Consider the following 20,085-nt stretch of genomic DNA (forward strand, 5'->3'; position numbering starts at 1 on the left):
TGCGGTTGCCCTCGATCACAAGGCTGGGAGCTCCATCCAACGCAGGCCCAGGACCAGCTGCGAAGCAGCTTGACTGACTGCGAATTTGTTAAGCCCAGTCAGCCATGCATTCACACACTCCACGGGGTCTGCAGGCACACAGGGTGACAGGGCAGAAAAAAGCCAAGTCCCGGAGGTCTTGGGTATCCCACGCTCAACAGGAAAGCGGCAGAATCCCAGGGAGCGGTGAAGGGACGCGGTACCAGCTGGGCTGGGAAGACCTAAAACGGAAACAAAATCCCCAGCGCGCCCTTGAGGCAGCGGGAGGAGTCCTCGAGGCCGAGGCAAGTTGGCTCCTCTTGTGGGGTCTTAGGAAAAGAAGGCGGCCTGCTGGGAAGGGGTGTTAGGGAGATGGAGGTGGCCAGGAAAGGCCCCCAAGTGCAGGGTCCATTCCAGAGGAATCCTAAAGTATTTGCGTTTATTCAAATCTTAGAGTCACAGAAGTGGTGTTTCTCAGTAAGTGGGAATGATCCTGCAGAGAGAGGTGGCAAAGGTGCCCACGTGTCCTGGCATCCTTTGCTATGGTGATCCCGTGTGCCCACACGGTGCCCAGGTCTGAGGGCAGCTCTCCTCGCCTGAGTAGAAGTCCTCATGCAAGACGTCCAGGAGGTGCTTGTGGAGTCAAGCCCATTGAAACGGCGCTGCTCCTCAAGCTGGGGCATGGGATCTAGTGTGCGGGTTGCAGATGGCAGGCTGGTCTCGGGACAGTGCAGGTGTGGAATGCAGGCCGTGGGGCACAGCACAGCTCAGCGTCAAGGTCATGGCAGGGGAGGTCAGCTAGCGGGCAGCTTACATCGACATGGCAGCTTTCGGATGCTGTATCAAACATGGCCCCCTCTATCTAGCCACGTACTGGGGAAATGCATCTTCTTTGGCTTGAGAGGTGACCCATGGCTCACTCCCCCCACCACAGACACAGGGGCAGCAAGAATGGTCAAAAGAGCCATAGCTTTTCTTGATTATGGTTGCATGAGATTGGCCTGCAGTAGGCAGCCTTCCTGGGCGGTGGCCCGAGCGTCCCTTGGGAGCAGAGAAGCACGTTCTCATCGGGACCCGCGCTGCTTGCCTTGGGAAACACCTTTTCTTCCTCGTCAGGGATCGCGTTCAGCGACGGCAGCGCCGATGGCCAGGGCCGGCCGGCGTGGTCAGAGTTCAGCTGCCGTTCAGCCGGCTGCCTTGCCACAGTGCTCGGCAGGATCAAGCCGTAAATACCCATCACTTGGCCGGCGGGTATCAACCTATCTGGTGGCCCCCACTTCCTGCCTCAGACCAGATGTTTCTGTTATTTATGTCAAGCAAATGGCATTTACACACGCTCGCTGGGTGTTTACAGACGTTCGGCGCCTCCGAGAGAGCCGTGAGCAGCCGCTCTGCACCCACAGGTAGTGCGTGAGCTCGAGCGCTTTCAGCCTGACAGAATAAACAGGGTAGGGCCCGGGACACCATCTGCCCACCAGAGGAAGGCGAGGTCAGCGGGCTGCGGCTCGCCTGCCTCCGTCCCCCAGGTCCCTGTTTCCGCTGAGCTGGCAGCATGGGAGGGCGCCCTCGTTCTGGGTGGTTTCACCGTGAACCCCTCCTGGAGAAGGGGCAGTCAGGCTCTCTGTTCAAAAGCACCTCGAGTGCCCAGGCCCGTGGACACTTTGTCCATCCACTTCATGAAGGGCTTTGCAGTTGGCAGTGCCAGCAGGATCGGGGAGAGTCTCTGGCCAGCGTCACTCCTCAGATTCACAGGGTGGAGGCCTTGGCTGTGTCTGTGGCTGTGACTAGCTGTGACTGTCGCCTTCTCAAGTAACCTCGCCTCTTGGACCTGGCGATGTAGCTACCAATGTGCAAAGTGGGAAAGACACACGTGATACCAAGTTGGGGAATGAGGTGCTGTGGTTGTCAGTATGATTGGATGTCAGGCCCTGAGTCCCATCTTCAGCAGCACCACCACACACACCCAACAACACACACACACACACACACACACCCTGGGTTCTACCCCTAGCAGTGCACTGCACGCAGACGCATACACACACTAGGAAGCCAATACTTTTCTTCAGTTGCTGGTGGTGAGGCAAGGCAGAGTCTCCCACCTGCCGGTGTCCAGCCGTGCCCCGCACACACGTGCACGCATGCAGACAGCAGGTTCTTTTTCTGGGTGGCCATCCAGATATTCCCGGGATTTAGTAGGGTTGCTTTGGTCTCATTTGGCCCCTTAGAAATTACTTGGATCTCTTTGAAAATAAATAATTTATTTCTTAAGCATCGTTCCTACTCTTGAATTCTCTTCCTAACAAAGCTGGTATGGTTAGGCAATTTAACTATAAGATTGTAAATGGAAGCAAGAAGCCAATTTTTAAAAAACGAGCTTCAGAAAGCTCATGTAATTTTTGCTGGTGGTATTTATCTCAGTTTGACACTGTGGTGTAGCTTCAATTTAGCATCATGACCAGTTGGACCAAAACTGAACAGAGATCAGATCTTAAAGTTGCCAGCGGAACGAATCGGCCTGATTATACGGGATTACATGGTGCGTGAATTTTTAAATTAAATCGTTTCTTGCCCTATTAAATAATGTCAACAGTATTGTTGTGGTGAGTTATTTTTGTTCTTGTATTCTTTCACACACAAGCTCTTTCTCTTTTATTACCCTGTTCCTGTATGTACTGTAATAACAGCTCAGGATCGCGTCTCTCTCCAAGTCTGCCTGTGTGATTGCAGAGTGATTTTAGTTTTTCCCCTTTTAGTATGTTTCATTGCATAACACTGTCTAGTTTGTTAAGAAGTCAAATTCTGCCTTTATACTGAGTAAAACCAGTCAGGGGTCATCTAGCTGCTTTCCGTCTCTGTCTTCCTTTGTGACTCAACTCCAAGCGTTTTCCTGCTTGCCCGTGGTCCTCCTGTGCCCATATCCACCCACAGTGGGGGATTCTGAAGACAAGGTGGACTGTCTTTGCGGGTCCTGACAAGGCGCTGCCCCCTCTGCAACCACCACAGCTGCCCCTGCTCCGCCCCGCGCTCTTCTACTTCCTCCGGGGAAAGACGATCTGGCAAAACTGTGCGTGGTGCATCCTGCGCACATTCACACCTCGCCATGGAACGTGCCGCGCACCCCGTACCTAGTGGCTCCTCACGTCACGAGCGTCTGTCTCTTCACTTTTCCTGGCTTTCTTGCCTCTGCTTCTGAGCACGTCTACGCGCGATGACGCCCACTCACATATTTCTCCTGGAAATCGGCCGCAGTGCCAGCATGGCCTCTGAGTGGTGTGGCAGGTAACGTAGTCCCCAGGTGTTGGTGGGGACACCCTGCGTCTGATTCCCTTTTTTGTTCCTATAACAGAATAGCTGAGAGGTGGCAATTTATGAAGACTGACTGTCTCCTTAGCTCACGGTTCCGGAGCCCGGGCAGCTCAGGGTTGTGACAGATCACTCGGTGGCTTCAGGTGAGGGTCTGTGCAGCTCCCACTTGTGTGAAAGTGGGAAAGAGCGGCCGTGATGACTGCTCTCTCAGTGACAAAGCCAGGATTCTGAGACGGACAACACGGTCATGTGAGAAAGACGTCATTCTCTCACACTGGCTCTGCCCCAGGAGAAGAGTCCAAGCTCCTTGCACGGGGACCCTTCTGGCCCTGGAGAAATGACACCATATTCCAGTCACACCCCTGAGGGGCATGGCCCCAGCTGTTTCACCTGCCCTCAGGAGCGATTTCAAGGCTCTGTTGCACCAACCAGCAGTGCTCCATCAAGCAAGTCAAAGTAGGTAGACAGCTCCAGCAACCATGGGGGTGTGAAGGTCACCACTGGCTCAGAGCTACACAGACAGTTTGGACCCTTGCCCACCGTCTTCACGGTAGCACTGGGCACTCCAGGAGCACGTCATGTTGCTGTGGGAACTCTATGTTCTCCTTACTGCCCTACTAGGCCGTAGAGCGAATTGCAGTCTCTGCTTTACTGGGCAGAAATAGTCATAAGGAGGGTGGTATGGACACCACTGTCCAGCATGTCCTACGACCCTCATGTGTCTGTTTAATGACCTCACACCTTTCGCCACCAAAGCTCCCTTAGTGAGCTTACAGAGAGAGCCGCCCTTCTTTCATGAGATGCAAGGTCTTGGTTATGCTGTATCCAACCTTGTGTCGAATCCAGTGCATGATAGGGTCTTAGCAAATACTTTTTACTTTACTTTATCACAGAGACCAGGAAGTTGTTATGTGTGGGAGAGTTCAAGGAAGAACAGAATCTTCACGCAATGTGACTTTGGGATCACTATTTGCTTAGAGGGGTTTATCGAGGGAGCTAGTCAGAAAGCTATTTGGACGTAAGCAACACCTTTTAAGTAGATTACATCCTTCTCAGGTTAGCTTGGGGAAATGAATTATATGTACATGTGTATAAAGTCAAAAATATAGATGTATCTCCCTATTTATACACCTGTTTTCTTTCTTCCTTCCTCATTTCTTCCTTCCCTCCTTTTTCCTTCCTTCCTTCCTTCCTTCCTTCCTTCCTTCCTTCCTTCCTTCCATTGTCCTTCCCTCCTTTTGTTCTTTTTTCTGTAATGAGGATTGAACCCAGGGTCTTTACTACTGAGCTATGCCCCCAGATTTCCCTATTATTTTTTTGGGGACAGGCTCTCACTAAGTTGATGAGGCTGGCCTCAAACTTGTGACCCTTCTAGCTCAGACTCCCAACTATTGGGATTAGAAGCATGTACCACTGAGCCAGCCTAACTCCTGTTTTCAAACTATGTAAAATGGATACATAAAAACATGGACCAATATATCTGTTACCTAAATTTATTTCTCCCTGTAAAAGAAAATGATTTATCTTTAGTAAAAAGATGGATGGTGTTATGATGTGGGGTTGGTATGTCCCACAACGCTCATGTGTTAAAAGCATGGCTGGAAGGGGGTCACTGGGGCGTAGCTTTGGGAACCATATGTGCCCTTGGTCCCCTCCTCTCACGGTCATGAGCTGAGCAGTCTTCCTCTGCCACACCCGGCCACCATGATGTCTCTTTCTTAGTCCAGCTCACCATGGATTGAACCTCTGAGACCACGAGTCAAATAAATAGTCAAATAAATTTTTCCTCCTCTAAGCTGTTATTGTCAGGGATTTTGGTCACAGCTAAACAGATGGAACAATCTTTGGGACCATGTAGAGGAGGTTTCATTTTAAATGTCTTCACCCACCAACAAAGTACAGTCCATTGTGATATCCCCAATGCCGTATTTTCAGAGTAAGTATTTCTGCCTCTGTGTCCTCTTTCCATGGCCCTTCTTCCACACCATATTCATATTTGGATGCAATTTGCAGGTAGCAAAATGAAGAGACGGTGGGCATTCAGTGCTATGCATTCTGACGACTGTGTACACCCCTGTGAGCGGCATCCCGGTGGAGAAAGGAGCATTTCCATCTTACAGAAGTGCCAGTGCCAGGCATTGCGTTTAACTTTGTAGATGCCCACCAAAGAGTACTTCCCAGGCTCGGGTAGGACACATTACAGCGGAAGAGCTAAACATGTGCAGAATAAAGCAAGCGGGGCTTTGGTGAAGTATGTGTAGATTTTAGTGAAAAAATAATTAACCAATGTATGTAAAAGGAAAATAAGTTAATGTAGTACATCATATTGGATTTGTGTATAGCTTCAAGTTAATATTTTGTTGGTAATGAGACATTTATTATTTTCATATATTTGTAATAAATTTGCAGTCTGGTTTCTTGCTTGACATGCTACATGAAGTTTTTTTTCAGAGGCCACTGATGTTTGTATTCAGATTATTAATGGTAAGAGAAAATTAGATTTCCCCAAAATTTGAAAACTTCATTTTAAAACAGCCATTAAAATGTACAACAATTGAAATTACATTTATAATTTCTATCAGCACTTCTTATCCTTCATGGGTACATGGGCTAGATTCTCTTTTGAGGCCATATGAATACGTGATGTCACTGGTCTCTAATTAAAGCCCTGGCTCGTCATCCACTTTACAAGTGAGGCCTTCACGTGGCCAACAGAGGGCACGCAGCAAGGAGGGAGGAGCGTGGAGCCCTGAGGCCACAGCCCTTGACTCTGCGGAGTCACCCAGTTTGCTCAGACCCTCAGGTGAGCATCATTCTGGCTCCCCCGGCCTCATGAGTTATGGGCAGGTGGTTCTTTCAGAAGCAGGAGTATGAATGGAGAGTGCAGGTTGTCCTTCCTTCCCTCCTCACCTGTGGGGAAGAGCATCCTACCTGCGAGGACTGGGTCACCTGGAGGGACATACAGCATGTTATCTGGGTGAGCAGCATCTGTGCTGACGGTGCTGGCAGCTCCCAGGTCACCTCAGAGCCTTACCACTCAACCATTCAAGGTGTGCCTGCAGCCCAGCAGCCGCAGAATCTCCCAGGAGCTGTTGGGACAGCAGGCCCGGCTAGGGGATGCTGAACATGGCCAGTGTCTAAAGCAGCTGCTCCGGGGCTGGAGGAGCCATAGGAGAGTCCAAGCCTGGCCCCGGGCAGGAGCTCTGCCACGAGCCCCGCCACATATCCTGTGATAAATAGCTGCTGATTAATGAATACACATTGAACATGTTAGCACGGGGAAGAGAAGAGGAGGTAATGACACCTGTTTCGTGTCTGCATCTCTGTCCGTGGATGATATTCTAAGAGCTGGACCATCAACACAGACGAGACTCCGGACAGAGCCAACCAGCTGGCACCTTCCCTGTGACCACTTGCATCATGTGGAACACAGTGGCTTCCAGATGATGAGTCTTGATAGCTTTGGGCTCAAGGGTGATTGTAGACCATCAGCTAAACATCGACTCAGCCCTCTGGGACCCAGGAAACCTGCCAGTCTGGGAGGCAGTGTGTGTGATGGGGCACGGGGACTTTGTCGTACAACGAGCAAAGCCAGGGCTGCAACTTTACCTGGTGGAGGGATCGGGCACAGCGATCAAACTGGTTTTAGATATTCAGAGTTTGAGAAGTTATGATGCTTCTCAGTTGAAATACACACTGTTCCAACATTCATGAGATGTTGATGTGGCCCTGGGCAAATTTCCCAGCTCCTCGGGAATCCTGATTCCTCATGTATACAACACGAACATCCACATCAGAAGATATTCATGACTATTAAGTGAGACAAAGTACATAAGGTTCTGTTCAAGTCTGGCACAAAACAAGGACTTGGAAAATATTAGCTACAATAAAGGCAGAAACATGAATAATAGAAAGCCAAGGTGTTTGGGACAAGTGGCGACAGAGAGAGAGAGAGAGAGAGAGAGAGAGAGAGAGAGAGAGAGAGAGAGAGAGAGAGCCTTCTACACACAGAGTGACTACATTAACATAGCAGTGATACAACCATATGTTCATAAGCATGAACGCTGCGGGATTTGATGCTTTGTCTGGCTTTGTCTTTGAGATTCACACTGTGGAGTACACCTCGTCTTGCGTCTCGTGTGCTGAGGATCACTGGTAAGAAGGGTACCTTTCTTATCTGCCTTCCATAGATATCACTGAACATGTGGCTCCAGCCTCCTGAGTACCATGCACAAGCCACAGAGATGGATACAGAAGCTGTATAATACACAGTGTGGCACTGGTTTGAGCCAATTACCATTTTTCCAGGAAAGAACAAATTCAGAGAACTTTGGACACACACATGCACATGCCCACGCCCTTCTTTCATCACCATCTCGCACTGAGGGGGTTCTTACCAACTGCGATGATGTACCCACGTCTCCCCCAACTTACTATTTTTATCCAGACCATAGAAATAGCACAGTAAAAGTTTACTTGTTGGAAACACAGGCTGCCAGCACACCTACCCACAACTGGCAGAGCCAAGAAACAGACAGCAAGGACGGATGTTTTTGCACTGAATTTTCACTGAATTTCCACTGATTGAGCACTAGTAGGTGAATCCTTGCTCCAACTGATTGGGAAAAGAATCAGAAGTTTGAACTTCAGAACAGAATAATAATAGTAACAATAGAGGCGACCAAGAGGAGAGTAAATGGTTGAGCTGAGTGAGTTCTGATGGGTAGTGTCACAGTCAATACAAATAACACCAGCAACGCTGCTTTACAGCACTTTAATTACTGTAATTATTAACATGTAATCATCACATAAATCAATGGGTTTCATTGAGTATTTCCATATATGCACATATCAAGCTTTGTGATCATGTCTCCCCCACCCTTCCCAGCATCCCCTCTCCCTTCCCCAGCCCACTTCTCAGACCCTAGCTGCATGCTTCTATTTTCATTTATTTTGAGTATACAACCAAGAGTGGGATAGCTGGGCCATATGGTGACTCTGCTTTTAGTTTTTAAGGACCCTCCATACTGTCTTCCATAGTGGCTGTACTAATTTATATTCCCACGCTCAGTGGACAAGTGTTACTTTTACTTCACATCCTTGTCAGAATTTCTCCTCTTTTTATCATCTTCATCCTTCTGCATCTCCTCCTCCTCCTCCTCCTCCTCCCCCCCCTCCTCCTCCTCCTCCCCCTCCCCCTCCTCCTCCTCCCTCTCCCCCTCCTCCTCCTCCCCTCCTCCTCCTCCTCCTCCTCCTCCTCCTCCTCCTCCTCCTCCTCCTCCTCCTCCTCCTCCTCCTCCTTCTTCTTCTTCTTCTTCACCATAATGATGAGTGAGGTAAAAAATTAAGGTGGCTTTATTTATATTTACCTGATGGCTAAAGATACTAAGCATTTCTATAAATGTATTGACCATTTTTATTTCTTTTGAGAATTATCTGCTTGCATCGTTTTCCTATTTAGAGTTTGGGTTGCTTTTTGTACTTTTTTGAGGTCCCCATACAGTCTGGGTATCAATTCTCTGCCAAGTGAGTAGCTACCACACATTCCCTCACCTTTTGTGGGTCTCCTCTTCATCAGTTGTTTTCTAGAAGCTTTCTAGTTTAGCATAATCCCATTTGTCAATGTTTGCTCACATTTCGTGAGCTCTTGCAGTCTATACAGAAAATCATTGCTTGTGCCGATTTTTTGCAGTGTTTTCCTTATATTTTCTTCTAATATTTTCAGATTTCAGGTCTTTTATTAAGGTCTGTGATCTGAGTTGACTGTTGTGCAGGATGAGGTAAAATATCAACTAAGTTCATCCTTCTACTTGTGAAATCCAGTTTTCCACCCCTATTTGATAAAGAGATCAAGTCATCTACCAATAGGTTGAGTGTAAAATATAACTAAATCAATAAAGACTGGAAAGGAGAGAAAACAAACAATAAAATGATCATTTATGAAGAATCAAACTTGTCACAAAATATGCACTGTTAACCTTCGCACACACGAATTTAAATCCTGACAAGGAGTTTAAAACATCTTACCCTTCATTTTAAAACTTACCTAAGTCATTCAGAAGAAGAGGCATTGTTTTTTCTTTGGATATAAATTGTTTCCTGCTCCAGAGCTCAAGTGACTTTGCTGAAATCTGTGTGTGATATGTAAGTGTAAAGAAGTGTTGGCTTTTTGTTGGTATTGGAGATTGAACCCAGAGGCATTCAGTCTATCAGCTATATGCCCAGCCCTATTTTATTTTCTGTTTTTGAAGCAGGGTCTTGCTAAGTTGCTAAAGGTCTCGCCACATTGCCGAGGCTGTCTTTGAACCTGCTGCCATCCTGTCTCAGCCTCCCAAATACTGGTATTACAAGCGCACATTACCATGCCTGGCTGTGAATGAGTTTGAAACACTTGGAACAGTGTGGCCAGAGACAAGGCAGAGCTCATGCCACTGACTCAGTGCAAAGCCACAGGGGCCACAGAGTGTGACCACCTTGTCAGTCTCCACAGGAGGAGCAGTGTGAAGAGGTGACTTTGGTGGCTTGGGATTCATCACCAAGGTCACAGTGCATCTCGTCCCATCCTGATGGCCAGAAAACACTTCCCTGCCATGTGGTACCCCTGTGAATAGGACCTTCCACTTTAGGTGGGATGTCTGGGCTCACGCTTCTCTGGTAGTTGTGTGTGGCCTTCGTGGACCTATGGACTGCTTTGGTCAAGTGCATTCTCTCCAAAACTCACCTTGGAACTGAATCCTCACTGTGATAAGCAGACGTAATGCTGGGATGTGCTGAGACTGGAAGACTGTCTTTGCGAATGGTCAGTACCTCAGAAAGGTCTGCAGGGGGCCATCTCAGGCGCTGTTGGCTCCTCCTCTCTTCTGCTCATGGGGAAACTGAGACAGCACCCCAGAGAAAGTGGCCTTCAACTTTGTGAGCTGAAGATGGTTGGCTTTTAAATCTCACACTAAAACCCAACCTCCACTACCAGGTACTAACTCACTCCAAGTGCCCAGGGCCCTGCCCTTGGGAATGTGTCTAACCACACAGGTGATCAATAGATTAATGTGTTGGTGGATTACCTCCAGAAGGAGTTTGTGCTAAAAGTCACTTTGGCTAGGTCTCTTGTGCTCTCTGTCCACACCATGCGGTGCCCTGAGGCACTCAGGACTCTGCCAGCTAGACCTTAGCCAGCTGTGGGCCAGAGCCTGGAATGAGAACCATGGGCCCAAAGAAACTTTTCTCAAAAACAACAAAACTTTCCCCAGCTTGTAGTAAAGTGTATTAGCAACAGACAGTGGACTCAGATACTGAGGCTGCAGCGTTTTGGTCTTGGGTATCTCCACCTACAGAACCGTGAGAGCTGTATTTGTTTTGCTTATAGATTCCTGGCTTGGAGTCATCCACATTGTTGTAGCAGTGTAAACGGACCAAGGCGTGAATATCCAAAAACATACCACCTGCTCAGGGAATCTGTAAGGACTCTCCCCGACCTGGACCCCAGGGAATCTCTAAGGCAGTCTCCCTCATCCCTGTCTCATCCTGGACAGTCCTGCTCAGGCCATTGGAAGGCTGTGCTCTCACACCCACCTGGTCAACTAGTACAGAACAGGCATTGCTGCGATCCCACAACCATTCATGTGCCTGAGACTCTGACAGAGAGGCATGCTAACATCCTCGGAGTGTATTTGTTTTTATTGTAGACTCAGGCAGAGAGCAGGTACACTGGTGACTAGTGGGCATGTTGGAGGGTGCAGGAGAACAAGGAACACAGCAGGGAAGGGCTGGGGCCAGGGGAGGCAGCTGGAGTTGCAGGAGGTCTACATGAAAGCCTTGGGGCAGGTGGAACTGGAGCAGACATTGAGAGACTATGCAGGGAGTGCCAGGGGGCTGACACACAGACTAGACAAAGGCCTGGTACATGAGCATGCCCTTCCCGCCAAGCAAAGGCTTTAAGTGGCCACAGCTCAGAGGGCAGGGGGAGTGGAGAAAAGCTGTATCTATTTAAAACTCAACTCTATTGAGATCAGAGAAGATAATCTCTGTGCTTTTAATTTCCATAAATTTACCAAAAGAAAATTGATGGCTTAGAATTTCATCTATCTTGATGAATGTTCCACATGCTCTTTAGAGAAGGTATATATATCCACTATCATGGGATAGGAAGTTCTATGGGTACCAATGGTGCCAGGATCGATGGCTTTGGTGACAATTACGATTTAAAGATGACTATGGGAACTCACAAACTTAGAGATTGACTTATTTCTCCCTCTGGCTTCATCTGCCAGGACTTTCTGGGTTGTGAATATAATGTTGGATGCACACATTATTTGTGTTTTTTAATTTTTTAATGATTTTGTTGTCAATTTAAAATGTTGCTTTTTATTTCTATTAATGTTTATTTTCCTACGTGTACTATTTTTGCTATTAATATAGTCACTATACTTCTGTCATGCTCAATATTAACATTATATGTACATTTTTATCCTTTTACTTATAAATTATATCCATCTTTTTTAAAGTTGATTTCTCATAGAAAGATGATTAGATTATTATTATCATTCAATTTTGTAATCCCTGTCTTTTATTTAAAGATTTAGACCATTTATATTTAATATAGTTTTCCATATGGCTATATTCATTTACTTTATTCATATTTATTATTATTATTAACTAGGAATTGAACCTAGGGGTAATCTATCTCAAAGCTACACCCAATCCCTTTTTATTTTTTTAAACAGCATCTTGCTAATTTGCTGAGGCTGGCCTTGAACTCCTGTCTCAGCCTCCCAAGTACTAAGATTACAGGCATGTGCTTTTATATGGCTATATTTATAGCCACCATTCTGCTGTTTACTTTTATTAGTTCCATCTATTCTATTCTTTATTCCTGTTTTATTTTCATGCTTTCTTTGCTCTCTCTCACAACTTCCTGTCCCCCACTTTACAAACAAAGGTGTACATATTTCCCATTCTCAATGTTACATGATGAGTTTTTTTGCAGTTTAAAATCCTCAAGGAAACAGAGCAGCATGAGAAATAGAGCCATGCCCTGCTGGGTGATAGGGTTGCGTTTTGAGGGCTGCATCAGTAGGTGATTTTGTTAATGGAGAATGTCCTGGTGTGTACCCAACGTGAACGTAGAATCCAAAAGTCGGCTTTACATTGCTGTGTGTTTAGTTTGTCATTGAAATGTCGCAATGTGGTACATGACTGCACTAGTGTATTTCCCTGTCTTTTGCTAAAGGTAAAATTAGAAAGAGGATGAGAATGTTGATGAGCTTGATTTTTCTTGAAGCTGACAGACAGACAGGATGGCAGTATTATTCACTGGTCCTGTTTTTTCTATCTCATACTGTTGTCAAGAATGCTGTGCCCCTGGAGGTCTTATTTTGGAGTTAGTGTGTCCTCTCTGATTTATATGCTGAAACCTAAGTCTCCAGTGTGATGGTGTTGAAAGGCAGACCTTTGGGAGATGTTGGTTTAGGTAAGGAACTGCTGGTGGAGCCCATTGATGGAGTTAGTGCCCTCAAGAGAACAAGAAGAGACCAACGCTTCTCCACCATGTGAGAATGTAGCAAGAAGGTGGCCACCTATGGAACAAACATTGGTTTTCCCAGACGCTGAAAAAGCCAGCACCTTGAACTTGGACTTACCTGTGTCTAGAACTGTGGCAAATAGGTTTGTGATTGAAGCCACGCAGTCTGTAGCAGCCTGAACTGCTTAAGATAGGTCTTCGCATCAAAACTCAACTGATATTGTTTATAAAAATTATTAGCTTGGTATGGTGGTACACACTTGTATTCGTAGTACCGGGAAAGTCGAGACAGGAGGATACCAGCTTTGAGAACAGCCTCAGCAACACAGTAAAACTCTCAGCAACCTAGCAAGACTCTGTTTTCAAATTTAAAAATTTAAGCTGTAAACTTATAACACTGTAAACTTATCACCTTGACTACAAGATGGGTAGATCCAATAGTTTAAAGGTAGAATTTCCTTGAGTTCAATTCTAGTAACAAAACACACACACACACACACACACACACACACACACACACACACGAAGGCTTCCAATTATGCTTTTCTATGGGTCTATGTTTCTTTGTTCCCTCTATTTATTTTATTATTCTTAAAATTAATTAATTAATTAATTAATTTATTTATTTATTTATTTTTGGTGGTACTGGGGTTCCTGGAAACCCTTCCACCTCCGGGCTACACTCCCAGACCTATTTTTATACTTTTTTTTTTTTTTAATTTGGAAACAAGGTCTCTTAAGCCAGCACGGCTGGCTTGAACCTGCGCAATCCTCCTGTCTCCACCTCCCAAGGGCGGGGATTACAAACGTGCACCACCACGCCCGGCTATTTTATTATTTTCAAAGCACAGGCTCTGACATCAGTTGTTCTGTGAGACTCTCCATTCTCCTCACTTTGGGCAACAAGAGCCAGTTAGTCTGGCCCACATCTTGAAGTGATCTCAGCAGCAAGCTCTGCCTGGTGTCAAGGGAGGAAACCAGCGTCTACACTGTTGTCTAGTGGATAAGCACTACCATCATAACCCGAGTAAGGGAGCAGTTTCTGTTTTGTAACATTGTCATATATTTTGCTGGAAAACTTACTGGACACTGTAAACTTATTACCTTGACTATAAGAATAGAATATTTAAAATACTTAATTCACAATGATCAGGTGACCAGATGGTGCCCGTCTGCCATCTTAGAACTTTGGGAGACTGAGACAAGAGGACCCCAGATTTGAGGCTAATGCACAGTAACTTAAAAAGAACCTGTTTAAAAAATAAGGATGGGGTGTAGCTCAGAGGTAAGGCTCTGTTGGGTTCAGGCCCCAGTAACATAAATAAACAAATAAGTAAATAATGAAGTAAAAAGGTAGGGTGACCAATATCCACAAAATAATGAGCATAATTTTTTTCGAAGTGGAATAGAAATATAGATTCATGGACTGAGAGAAACAAAATATCATTTCTGAGCTTTAGAGAGCCTGTTCGTATATTTTTTATGGATAATGATTGGCTTCATATGATATTTTCAGTTTCTTGAAAGGATATAAAATAAACTAACAATTTATTTTTAATAATATTTATAACAACAGAAATGACTTTGTAGTAATTGTGTAGATAATGTAAAAATCGTACATCTGTAGTATCGTTTTGCAGTTCTTTTCATGGGAACATGGCACTGAGCAATGTTTCTGAAAACCATGGATCTGGAGTATATTCCTAGGAACAGGGCTGCTGCAACATCCACCGGGTAACTTTTTACTTCATGTTGCCTAATTTTTCTTCAGCATGAATTTGCTCATGTGCAGTGCCATATGCATCCATTAAGCTCTTCAGTGATTTTATGAATTAACATTATTATCTTACTTTATGCATATTGCAGCACATTGATAATTTGCAGCGTGAGATTGAACATCTGTTCAATCTACGAGCATACAGTTTTCTCTTTTGTGGTGGCCTATATTTGTCTGTTATAGATTTGTAGATCTTTTCATATTTTATGTATACAATTATCTTTTTTGGTAAAAAAAATCTTATTGCTTATATATTATTTTTATGTTTGTCATGTAAAAGATATGGATGATAATTGAGCCAGATTTAGCAAACATTTTTTTATGATATATGTATTTCTTATGCTCAATAAATTTGTCTTCATTTCCAGGTTACAATCTTTCTTGTTAGTTTTTTTGCATAAATTTTATCAAAATTTTGTATATAGATGGTATATATAATATACATTATAGTCACATAATATATGATATGTAGTATATATGATGTATATTACAGATACTATTATAATATATATAGTTTATGTATAATATATATTACATAGATAAAATATATACTAGGACTTTACTTATATATACATTTGTGTGTGCAAATTTGAAATATGTAACTAATGACAAATTAGTCAACTGATTGAAAAATTGATAGTTGAATTCAAACAACTGAAAATTGACAAAATATTTAAATCCTCTATGCTTCAGCTATCTCCTATACAAAATGAAAATTTAAGTATTTATCTCCCTGAGTTATTTTCCAGATTAAATAAGTTTGTGAAAGGAATGTGCTTAGAAAAATGCATGTATATTAAAAGGTTAATAGCCGGGCATGGTGGTGCACCTTGTAATCCCAGTACTTGGGAGTCTGAGACAAGAGGATGTGAGTTTTAAATATCTGTATTGGTCAGTATTATTTTGTGTGACTTTCTGTGATATTCTGTTGTCAATAGAAAGTCAATAATATAAAAATCTTGACTATTTAAAGCCTTTTAATTACCACTGCATGTTAAATATTTAAAAGTTAGATACAGACTTCTGGAAGATGGCGACCGAGAAAAGCAGCGTTTAGGAGTCCTGCTAACACTTGGTCTCTATTGCCACAAAATCAGTGCTTTTCATAGACAGAAAACACTATCAGCAGAGAAATAAAAAAATGTAAACACAAGGGACAGAGAAAAAGAAGACTAGAAGAACAACTAGAGACCAGAAAAGAAACCAGCCCGGACTGTGGAGCCGCACCAGCACCATCAGGCCTCACTGCACCAGGCTCCAGAGAGGAAAGGTAAATAAGGAGCTGAAGTGAACAGCTGCGGATCATTTGAGTGTAATTCAGCAGTTCTTTCAGCACAAAGAATGTCTAAAACTCTCAGTGGCCAAGCTCACCATGCCTTCGAGGGACTCAGAATGGAGCTCAAAACCAGAAAAAAAATATGCCAGCCTCACGGCCAAAGGCATGGCAGCGTCTCCATATTGCCAGTGGCAGCGAGTCCACTGGGTCCTCAACAGCTCCAGATCAGCGTACTCAAAAACCATGAGTGAAATTGTGGCCCCTAGGGGAGAAATCCCAGTATTGCACCCCCAGGGACTTGTGCAGGTTTGATAATCTCCCTGGGTCTGAGATTTTGCAGTCCAACCCAGTGAACAAGTAGCAGTGGCAGAGATACCACAACCCAGTCGCAGCTCCCTGAGGGAAAACACCAAGCCTGGCACCCCCATGGTCTCACACAGTCTCGATTAACCTCTGGGTCTGAGACTCCAGATTCAGAGCACCCTAAGTAAAGTTGTGGTGACCTGGAGAAAAACCCAGAAAAGGCACAATCTTCTGAAATCATGGGAAAGAGGAACAACAATAGAGCAATGAACACCCACAACCCCATAATATCAGAACCTGATAACACAGAAATTCAGAGATCTCCAGAAGATCAAATCAGGAATATAACTGTAGAAATAATGCAGGACTTTTGAAAAGAATTTAGAGAGAGTCTAAAAGAAATAAAGGATGCAATCATTGAAGTAAAGGCCTCAATTCAAACTATAAACAATTGATTAGACCACATGGAGAATAGAATCTCGCTCCTAGATGATCACTCCAAAAACAGATGCATAATTTATAACTTAGAAAAAAAATTAGACAGCAGGAATCTGACATTGAATAAATATGGGCCCATTTTAAGAGAGTTAAACTAAGAATAATTGGAATAGAGGAGGGAAATGAAGGTGAAACCAAAGTGATTGATAATCTCTTCAAAGAAGTAATAGCAGAAAAAGTTCCAAACATAGAGCAAGAGGTCGATACACAGGCCCAGGAAACTTATACAACTCCCTTTAGACAGGATCAGAGAAAAGGTCCTCCATGCTACATAATTGTCAAAATAACCAATGTGGAAGCCAAGGAGAGAATCTTAAAGGCAACAAAAACAAAAGGCCAAGTGACATTTAGAGGCAAACCAATTAGAATCACTCTAGACTTCCCAAACCAAGTCATGAAAGCCAGGAGGACTTGGAGTAACATATTCCAAACTCTAAAAGAAAACAACTTCCAGTCAAAAATTTCCTACCCAGCAAAATTATCTATTAAATTAGATGGTGAAATACGAAGCTTCCATGACAAACAGAAACTGAAGAAATTTATGTCTTCAAAACCAGAGCAAGAGAAAATACTCAAAGAGATTAACTACAAAGAAGAAATAGGTGATATGCACCAGAACCAGAGAAACAAGATTTTCCATCCAGCAGACAACTAAGCAAAGAAGAATACACAGTCTATCAAACAGAAATAAAATCTTAACATGTTAGGAATTAAAAGTTATCTCTAAAAAATCACACTGAATGTAAATGGCCTCAATTATCCCCAAAAAAGACATAAAGTGGCAAAATGAATTAAAAACCAGAATCCATTCATCTTCTGCTTACAAGAAACACTTTTCAAGTAAAGAGAATAACAAGCTTGAGGTAAAGGGTTGGAGCAAGGTAATTCATGTTAAGTAGCCATCCTAACAAATGTGAAGTAGTATTTCACTATAGTTTTTATTTGTATTTCCTTAATTATTAGTTATATTATGATAATAATGAGTGATATTGATGTATTTATTGGTCATATAAAAATCTTTGGAGATTCATTATCTATTTTAGTCTTTTACCTATTTCTAAATTGTATTGTTTGCTTATATTGTTGCTAATTTTTAGAATTTATATTTGAAATATTAATATACCTTCAGATATAGCATTTGGAAATATTTTAACCTGTTCTATCAGTAACTTTTAATTCTGTTTACATTGTCTTTGGATGTACTATATTTTTCTTTTTCTTAAGAAGTTTGTTTATTCTTTTGTTGCCTGTGCCTTTGGAATCATATCCAGGAAATCACTGCCAATTTCAGTGTTGTGAAATTTTATGACTCTGGTTTTCTTCTAAAAGTTTATAATCTTAAAATGTACATTTAGGCCTTTTATCTGCTTTGAGTTCATATTTGTATATCGTGTTAGGTAAGGGCCCAATTTTATTCTTATTTCATGTAGTTATTATTTTCAACAATATTTAGTGAAAAGATTATTATTTCCTTCACCAAATGTTCTTGGAAACCTTGTCAAAAATAACTTGACCATATATGGAAGAAAAAAAACATATCAGAGTTAACCAGGAAACCAAGCATGGGAAGGAGGGAGGGGGAGTGAAGGGTTAGCGACTGGGTAGGGGCTTTTTGGGTGATGTGTGCATGTATATCTCCACAAGTTTTTTTTTTTTTTATCCCATTAAGATGTATGACTACAATGCACCAATACAAATTTATTTAACAAAAAAATAAAAATAATAAAAATAAATAAAAGGATGGGCCACTGGGCCTGGTGGTGCACACTTGTAATCCCAGTACTTGGGAGGCTGAGACAGGAGGATCCCAGGTTCACAGATAGCCTCAGTTACTTAGTAAGGACCTCTGCAACTTAGTGACATCTTGTTTCAAAGTAAAGAATAAAAAATAGGGCTGGAGAAGAAGCTTGGAGAATGTTCCTGGGTTCCATCCCCAGTACTGGAAAAAAAAAAAAAAAAGAATGGACAGGGCAGGTGATAGGAAACACCATTTACTCTTCAGCTCTCACCAACCTGCAACTTGGCTTCCAACCCCAGTTACCTGTTCCTTTAATTAAAATTGGAATAAAGTCTACAAATGAATGAAAAAAAAATAAAAGTTAGATACACTAAAAAAGGGAAATGGGAATTTTTTAAATCATTAGGTCGAGATCTTTATGAATATTTATCTGATGAAGCTTTATACTTTTTGCTATTCAAATATTTTTGTTGTAAATACTTTTATTTACTTCATCTATTTTTAGAATATTTTGCTAAATGGCCAATTATGTTGAGGTATTCCTCAAATTTTGCAGTGTGTTTCTATTTGTTTTTATATATTCTAAATCTATGTTGCCATGCGCACATTGGATTAGTGGCTTTTATAGTTTCTTCGTAAGTTTTACTTGATTTTTCATTAAGAAATGTTTGCATTTTCTCCATTTGTTTTCTTCCCCCAGGAAGTATATTTATTTTGTTGTGAATAGCAACATCATCTTCTTTTATTATTCAGTAATATTTTATTTGCATACCTATTTACCTTTTATAATTTCTGCAACTTTATGTTTGGATTTTCTCTTAAATTAAATTTTGGTGAATTTTTTATTTCTGATAATATTTATCTATGAATGAATGAACTTAATATATATATATATATATATATATATATATATATATATATATTGTTTAAATAATTGGATTATTTGTAACCTAATGTTAAAATTTTAATTGGCCATATATTCTATTTTCTTCCTTTGTTTTTGTGTATTTTTATTTCTGCCATTGTATTTCACTAGGCTTATTTATGCTATTCCCTCTTTTTGTCAATTTGAAAACTTTGTGTCTTACTAAAAATATTAAAATGTTTGATTACTCAGTCATAGCCAATCAATAGCTTTATGTGAAGTTTATTAACTTTTTCATTCTCTTTATCAACATTTAATATTTAACTCTGATCATATTCTCATTTTTGTTGGTATTATTTTCATACTATTTCTCTAATAATGAGTGACTCATAGTAAATATTTTTCATTTACCTATGTTTTCACCAGTACCACTTTATCACAGTCCCTATTTCTGTACTGAAGTTCTTACTGCCGAATTTTTCTTCGTTCTTCTCCTTCCGTGCCGGGGATGGAACCCAGGGCCTTGTGCATGCCAGGCGAGTGCCCAACGACTCAGCTGAGCCCAAACCCCGTGATGGAGTTCTAAAACGTAAGGTGCAATCTGTGCCAATCTTCTAGCTACGGTGAGAGAATGTAAATATTCTCAGTCTCCATTTTTCTCTGGAAACCTCCTTATTGTATTTTATTTTTGAATGAGGTTTGTGCCTTCTAAACAGAAACAATAAAAAAATTGTAATTTTATAAAAGGTAAGATAAACCAAAACTGACTTAAGAAAGAGATCTTGAT

Source organism: Muscardinus avellanarius (genome assembly GCF_963383645.1).
Source record: "Muscardinus avellanarius genome assembly, chromosome: 1".
NCBI classification, from domain to species: Eukaryota; Metazoa; Chordata; class Mammalia; order Rodentia; family Gliridae; genus Muscardinus; species Muscardinus avellanarius.